The sequence below is a fragment of the Pogoniulus pusillus genome, chromosome 26 (genome assembly GCF_015220805.1).
Source record: "Pogoniulus pusillus isolate bPogPus1 chromosome 26, bPogPus1.pri, whole genome shotgun sequence".
Classification (NCBI taxonomy): domain Eukaryota; kingdom Metazoa; phylum Chordata; class Aves; order Piciformes; family Lybiidae; genus Pogoniulus; species Pogoniulus pusillus.
The window spans coordinates 9,269,017-9,277,616 of record NC_087289.1 but is presented as its reverse complement, the minus strand read 5'-3'; positions in this window follow the sequence as shown (position 1 = coordinate 9,277,616).

Here is an 8,600-nt window from a genome sequence, read left to right as displayed (position 1 = left end):
GTGTAAGGACCCATTATGATTTACTGTTCTAAAAATGAATGGGTCCGCAAGAAGGTTTCTATTTCCAGGGCCTTTTCCACTGGTGGAACAGCTTTCCGTAGTAAAATACTCTGCACAGTCAAGAGAACAGAACACAACTGTATCTGAACAGCCTTTCCTGTGCCCGTACTCTGGGGTCTGTAAGGAGCTGTTACGAGCTCTGTCAGAGGCAGTTAAGGATATTAGAATCATACAATGGTTTAGGTTGGAAAGGACCTCAAAGATCATTCAGTTCCAACGCCCCCTGCCATAGGCAGGGACACCTCCCACTAGAACAGGTCACTCAAGGCTTCATCCAAGCTGGCCTTGAACACCTCCAGGAAGGAAGCATCCACAGCCTTCCTGAGCAACGTCTTCCAATGTTTCACCACCCTTACTGTAAAGAACTTCTTCCTAACAGTTAGTTTGAATCTCCCCTCTGCCAGTTTAAACCCATTACTCCTCATCCTGTGATTTCAAGACCTTGTAAATAGTCACTCAGCCTTCCTGTTGGCCTCTTTCAGATATTGGAAGGCTGCTACAGGATCTCCTCAAAGCCTTCTCTTCTCCAGGCTGCAGAGCTCCAACTCTCATAGCCTGTCCTCATAGCAGAGCTGCTCCAGACCTCTGATCATCTTTATGGCCCTCTTATGGATTAGCTCCAACAGTTCCATGTCCTTCTTGTGCTGGGGGCTCCAGAACTGCACACAGGACTCCAGGTGAGGTCTGAGGAGAGCAGAGCAAAGGGTCAGAATCCCCTCCCTTGCCCTGTGCCCACACTGCTCTTGCTGCAGCCCAGCACAGGGTTGCTGTCTGGGCTGCACTCATACTGCAGGCTTATGTTGAGCTTTTCATACCCCAGACCCCCAGGTATAATCTGAACACATGCAAGTGACATAGATATTCTATGTTCCTTTTTATACCAAGTAAAAAAAAAATGTATCTACCCATATCTCCTTAAAGTGCACATCATCCTAAAATAGGTGTTTGTATTTGGGCAGATGGATTGTACCCTTCCACCCACTGAATGGTTCAGATGGAATTCTGTTGACTAGAACAGGAACTCAGAAAACTAGTTCAGATGGAAGCAGGTATATAAATAACTGAATTTAAATGAAATCAACTCATAGAATGGTTTATGTTGGAAAAGATCCTGAAAATCGTAGAATCAGCCATGTTGGAAGAGACCTCCAAGCTCATTCAGTCCAACCTAGCACCCATCCCTATCCAGTCAACTAGACCATGGCACAAGTGCCCCATCCAGTCTCTTTTTGAACACCTCCAGAGACAGTGACTCCACCACCTCCCTGGGCAGCCCATTCCAATGCCAATCACTCTCTCTGGGAAGAATTTCCTCCTAACCTCCAGCCTAGACCTCCCCCGGTACAATTTGAGCCTGTGTCCCCTTGTTTTGTTGCTGTTTGCCTGGGAGAAGAGAATAATCTTTCTACTAGTTACAACATCTACACATCTTCCAATATGTGACAATCTTTTTGGTGAAGAAAGCTTTCCTGACATCCAGTCCAAACCTCCCTCAGCGTAGCCTGGGGCTATTTCCTCTTGTACTACTGCCTGCTACATGGGATAAACCACCACCACTCACTTTGCTCCCACCTCCTTTCAGTTGTAGTGGGTGATAAGGTCTTCTCTTGGCCTCCTTCTCTCCAAGCTAAACAACCCCTATTCTCTCAGCCTGTCCTCTTAAAAGTTGTTCTGTAGACCCTTCACCAGCCTCATTGCTCTTTTTTGGATGAGCTGCATCACCTCAATGCCTTTCTTGTGGTGAAAGGTCCAAGCAGTATACTTGAGGTGCAGCCTCACCACTACTGAGCTACAGGAGGATGATCACTGCCCTTGCTGGCCACATTTTTTCTGCTGTGAGAAGGATACTCTCAGCCTTCTGGGCCACCAGGGCGTACTGAATTTTCCTTTAATAGTAATGAAATTTGCTTTATTGCTTAGCAATGTCAAAGAGAGTTCTTTATAAAACAAATTCAGTCCAAAATTTATTGAGGCATCATTATAAATCCTCATGGCTTCAAACATTAAATTTGCTGGGAAAGGAGGCTGAATTCCAGTCGCTACAATGACAGTGTGTCCTTGCATGCATCTGCAGAGTGACTACCAGGTGTGGTATGGAGCCATCTTCAGAAATCAAAAATTCATCCATTCATGGATTCATTGAATGGTTTAGATTGGAAGGAACCTTGAGGATCATCTAGCTCCAACCCCTTTACCATGGGAAGGGACACCTTCCACTAGGCCAGATTGCTCAAGGTCTCATCCAACCTACTTTGAACATCTCCAGTGAAGGGACACTTGCAGCCTCCCTGGGGTGGGGAGGGAAGGCATGCCATCCAGAGGGACTTGGACAGGCTTGAGAGGTGGGCCCAGGCCAACCTCACAAAGTTAACAAGGCCAAGTTCTATATCTTGCTTCCAAGTGTGCCTCAACAGATAATTGTCCCTAAGAGAATGCAACAAAATGCACTGATTGCTTACAATGCACACTTAATGCCTGCCTTCATTGTTTCAGTGTTGAAGCTTCTAACCAGACATTGGCTCATTTTTTGCTTTGTCATTTGTTTCAGGTTTCTGATGAGCTGGTATCTGCACTGTATCTCCTGCTAGACTTTATGTGCTGCCGTTTCCATCTGTTAGGAATTGCAGTGAGGCTATCAATCAGCGCCCATGGAATGTGCCTCTAAATGTGCCTTGGAAGCGCCTCAAAGCTGTCACAGCAGCTGCAGTCGAACAGAGGGCAGAAGTATGATCACTGCATGTCAAGGTGAGGTCTTTCTTCAGGTGTGACTGTATTTCAGACTACTTTATTGGTCTGCAGGCAGCATTCTTGAGGCATTCAGACTTTTTGGCATATAGTAATTTCTGCTTATGCACTTCTTTGCTTGACAAGGGCTCTCCACTGTCTTTCCCAACTGCCCAATTAAGAACTCCAGATATCTAATACACTCTCTATTTCTTCTATGATGTACCTATTCTCAGCAGCTGTGGTTTTCCAAATCCATTGACGCACTATAAAGCAGCCAACTGACTTGTAAAAAGATATGTTTGTGAGCCAGGGAGCATTTAGCATGATTCAACTGCAAAAATACAACATCACTTCAAGGGAGGAAGAGGAACAAATTCAAGATGTATGTAAATATGATATATATATAGATAGATACTTTAGAACCTTCACTTAACAATGTCTTACTCTTTTGTATATAAAGAGAGCATCCAAGACATACTAAACATTTTTTAGCAGATATGTAATAACTCATTTCATTTGTGGACACAAAGTCCTATATAAACATATACAGAATTCACTAAGTGCTGGGTTTCCAGTTCTTATGTGCATTACACTGTGATATATCTGGAATAATTCACTAAGTGCTTGGTTTCCAGTTCTTATGTGCATTACACTGTGATATACCTGGAATAATTCCCCAAATTCATTTAAAGGGTAAGTCTTGGCAGCAGAATGAAGGTACAACAGTAGCTGGAATATCAGGAGCAGCCCAGCCAGGCTGTGTAATGGTAGCACAGGTGCTGTGGTCCAGACTGGAGCGTGGGTTAACAGCATGTATGTGCCTCATGCTTCACACCTTTTGTGAAGTTGTGCAAGGCCATACCAAAGTGTCACTTCATAACCACTGCTTTCATTGCCCAGGAGAGGTGTCTAGCATGCTTGATTGCACAAGTCACACCTTCATATAGAAGTGTTGACACATCTTAAATAAGAACAGTATTTGGTCTGATTAGTAGCCCTGCAACCGGAGTTGTTAGGCACTTCTCCCAGCTGCCTCGTGATGTAATTAACTACTGATCTCACACGTTTTACAGATGATGAAAATACTCCTGCTGTGCTTCAAGAAATTATCATTTTTACACAGTCTGTTACTTTTCCTGATCAAGTGAGCAAAATGCAAAACCTGGGAAATAGATTTTTTTTTTTTAACCTAGCTTTGTCATGCAAAATTCTAAGTGAGCAGCCTGAGCTTATTCTGCATCAGGGTTCACGGTCATAAAAATTCTTGGGGTAAAATTTCTTTCTGTCATCTAAACCCCTGTTGTTAGATTGAGGCTCTATAGCTGTCTGATCACCCATGGCCTTTGGTTGGTACATATGTGTGTAATTGAGCCATTTTACAAGTGTTGTACACCAACTCCAAAGCTTTCAGTTCTCCTTCACCAAATAGCAAACTGAACAAGAGTAAGAATCACTTCTTAATGAATGGTACTTTGTTTTCAAGGTATTTAAACACATATCATGGCATTCTCTTCCAACCTGGTTGATTCTATGATAGTCCAAATCTAATAAACATATACCTAGTTAACCCTTACAAGATGTTCTTAGAGTCAGAGAATCAGTCAGGTTGGAAGAGACCTCCAAGATCAGCCAGTCCAACCTAGCACCCAGCCTTAGCCAATCAACTAGACCATGGCACTAAGTGCCTCAGCCAGGCTTTGCTTGAACATCCCCAGGGACAGTGACTCCACCTCCCTGGGCAGCTCATTCCAATGCAAATCACTCTCCCTGGCAAGAACTTCCTCTTAACATCCAGCCTCTACATCCCCTGGCACAACTTGAGACTGTGTCCCCTTGTTCTGTTGCTGGTTGTCTGGCAGAAGAGACCAACCCCACCTGGCTACAGCCTCCCTTCAGGTAGTTGTAGAGAGCAATGAGGTCTGCCCTAAGCCTCCTCTTCTCCAGGCTGAATAACCCCAGCTCCCTCAGCCTCTCCTCACAGGGCTGTGCTCCAGACCTCTCACCAGCTTTGTTGCCCTTATCTGGACACGTTCCAGTATCTCAATATCTCTCTTGAAATGAGGAGCCCAGAACTGGACACAGTACTCAAGGTGTGGCCTGGCCAGTATTGAGCACAGAGAAAAAAAAATAAACCCCAGCCCAACCAACCAAATAATCGCCCAAACTCTAGAAACACTTGCTAGGAGTGAAACTGTGACCATCTACTACTGCTGAAAACAGTCTGTGAAACCATTATGTTGTCTTAACTTCATTCTCTAAATGTCAGGACCATAAAGAGCAGAACCAAGACGTTGCTGTTACTGTATACACTTTTATTACGCAGCCAAACTGAAGAGCAATGTTGTGTTTAAAAACAAGTGAGTAAAAAATGAAGGACTTTGATCACAGGGAAATCAGTTTTTACCATGTGCTGTAGCTATTACTGAGGCAGCAGCATGCCTGCTTTTCAGAAGCCAGATGAACAAAACAAGGAGTGAATGTGAATGAAAAATAGTCAGCTTACTTGGCCTTTTTTTAAAGTCTTTGTTTTAAGTGAGGAAATAGACATATTTGATCACTTCACTGGAACCTCAAAACATGAAAATACAGCAACAATGAGATGTGGAAGCGACATTAAATGCCTGCTGGAAAGCATCTTTGTAGCTGGCGCAGCCACAAGAGCTTTCACTACTTTTCTGACTAACATTTACAGTATTTCTCACCTAGTGCAGGAAATGGTGGTTGTTTGCATAAACATACATTTAAGGCTTAAAAAAGCCAAATCTGAAGTCAGTCCAACTGCTAGTGTTTAGAGAGGAGCTGATGTGTCAGGAAAATAGCTGCCTGCTTATCAGCTTGCTGTGGTAAATCTGCCACTGAATTTAGGGAGACAAGAGTTAACCTTTTACTGTCCTTGTGGCTAATATATAGAATCATAGAATCAGAAACAGTGGGGGTTGGAAGGGACCACAATGATCATCTAGTTCCAACCCCCCTGCCATGGGCAGAGACACCCTACCCTACAACTCTGGTGCTATGTACTCCTTTCCCATCCTCCACATTTTCTGTTGTGTACAGTATAATTATCAGTTTCATTGTAACAGCTCTTCCATGTAAGTGTTCTACTTATCTGAAGGTAATTTGCTAGGCTTTATATTTGCACAACCCAGAGTATGCACTGAACACAGGGTGGCAATATGAAAATGTCTGATATTTAGAAGATAAAGGACGAATGGTTTGATACACTCTTGCAGGTAGAGGCTGCTAAATAAACAAAGGCAACCAAACTGATTAAGTTCAATATATAATTATTTGGCAATCTAGTGACTGGAAATTCAATAAAGATTTGCTTACTTGTCAGATGAAACAAGATATTACAATATATTGCATTAGTCTTTGTAGGTTTTTCTTTAACTTAATTTCTCTATTTAAGACTTTTGTATAAGCAGATTTTGATAACCTAGAAAAGAAGAACTGTGCAATTTGTGAATGCTTTGGGCAAATAACAGCACCAAGATGCTATATTTTAGATATTTACTACAGAGGTTGGGTCAGATTTCATAGCAGAAATGAAAGCAAATAAACTCAGCCTCCCTCCTGAACTTAATTTGATGCTGATGAATGAAACATCAGTAGGCTTTTGGAAAGAAGCAAAAAATGAAACAAATCAAAATCAGTTCTTTTTTATTGTGAGATACTTTTTTGCTGTTATTTTACACTTCTAAGATTTAAAGCCTAGGTCTTTGTTTTTAAAATGATCTGTTCCTTTTATATGAATGTAGGAAACTTGGGAATATCTCATTTTTATTGGATTTGACATTACAACAACAGCAGCAAAAACACATTTATAACTTTATGTGTTGCATTCCTGTGCCATATACCATTTTGATAGCAATCTGAGAAGGTCATTGTCCAGGACTCAAACATAGTTATTATGCATTTTATGTTGTGGTTTTGTGTTGGCCTTTTTTAATCACTGAATGCATTTCTGTAAGGCTTTACTGGAGTTGCTTTTTATATTTGCTTCTGGACTTCTTTAATTCATGCTGCATTATGGTATCCATAATTACATTTGTTACTCTGAACTCTCTATAGATCAGGAAGGTTTCATAGGAGAGCTCCTAGCAAATTTAAGTTAAAGATAAAATTTCACTTTTCCTGGTTTTAATTTTGAATAAATTTGCCCTAGGAAGAACTGACACTGCTAAACTAATCCTTTTCAGACATATCTACACAATTCTCAATGTGTTTAGCTGACCTTTTCCATTCCTCCTGCTGCAGGAAGCAGGAACTTGCTAGTTGAATGAAAAAAAAATAAAGCTTGGTTTTCAAATGGATGGAAAATTAAGTTCCAAAATACCACTGCAAAGAATTAACTCATTTTAATAATTGATTTACTAATGGTCAATTCGTGAGGTATTAAACCCAAACCATATTTTCCTTTGGGTGTATAACAGATTTCTTTGTAAGACCTAACTTATATAATTGACTTCAGTCTTCCTAAAAGCCTAAATTCTGACCACTTCCAAAGATCTTTCACTTCACCACATTTCCAGATAGCATCACGTGAGCCCCGTATTTTGGAAGGAGCAAGGGGAGTAATAGAGAACATTGTGTTAAAGACAAGTCAAAAAGAAAATCCTGAGACTGGAATGTGTGAGGGAATTGGGCTGGGTGAGGAGAACACAGTACTGAAGTGAAATCTACTGATTCCCCAGCACCTTTTGCTGCAGTTTTTACCGTGAGGTGAACATCAACAGCAATAGTTCTGCCAGCAGGGACCAGGAGCTTCAGTAAATAGAAAAGAATTGAGACATCATTTTATTCTTCTGAAAAAAAACAGTTATTCCATGTACAGAAGGTGCAGTTAGTATCAAAACACTTGGAGATATTTTGGTATGTTTTCTAATATTCATAGTGGAAAAGAATCAAATTAATCCCTTTTGCTCCTGGCAATAAAGAAGTGCCTTCAGCAGCCAGTGCAAAAGACTGAATAAGAAGAGAGCAAAAAGCCCTAAAATGCTTATCTAACCCTACAGTCATAATGAGCTCTTCCACTGCCTCTAGCCTTTCTAGCAATGCAGGTACACACTGCATTCAGAACATTAAATGGCATGGCTGGCTGCACTCACTCTGGGTGCTTCAGAACACTGACAAATGACCTTAGGGATTTAGTTAACCAAGAGCAGAAATGATAACATTTTGTTTGCTTTTAGTAGTGGAGCCAAAGAGTAGAAATGGATGCAGGATTTTTTCAAACTTCCCAATAAAGAGAAGACATCGTTTGAAGCAGTGGAGGCTGCATATCCACTAGCACGGCAATAAATTCAGTTTGCTTCTCCAGTATTTCCCTGAAGTATCTTTAGAGATGCACACATAAAATGCAGGCTTGTAACCTGCTGTAAAAAGCTACTGTAGTGCCTTTGGCAAGTTTCCCTGGCCTGCAGAGGATAATCACAAGTGGAATGCAGGTATGATTCCAAACTGGACCTGAGTAGATGTCTGTCTGTTCTAATAAGATCATTTGTGATACCTTTATGTGCAATTTTCACTTAATCAGGGCTCACTTTAGCAAAGTTCCAGGAAGGATTTAGATGCCAATCACTCTCTCTGGAAGAACTTCCTCCCAACATCCAGCTTATACCTCCCTTGACACAACTTGAGACTGTGTCCCCTTGTTCTGTTGCTGGTTGTCTGGCAAAAGAGACCAATCCCACCTGGCTACAGTCTGCCTTCAGGTAGTTGTAGACAGCAATGAGGTCACCCCTAAGCCTTCTCTTCAGGCTAAACAACCCCAGCTCCCTCAGCCTCTGCTAATACTGTTAGTGTTCTAG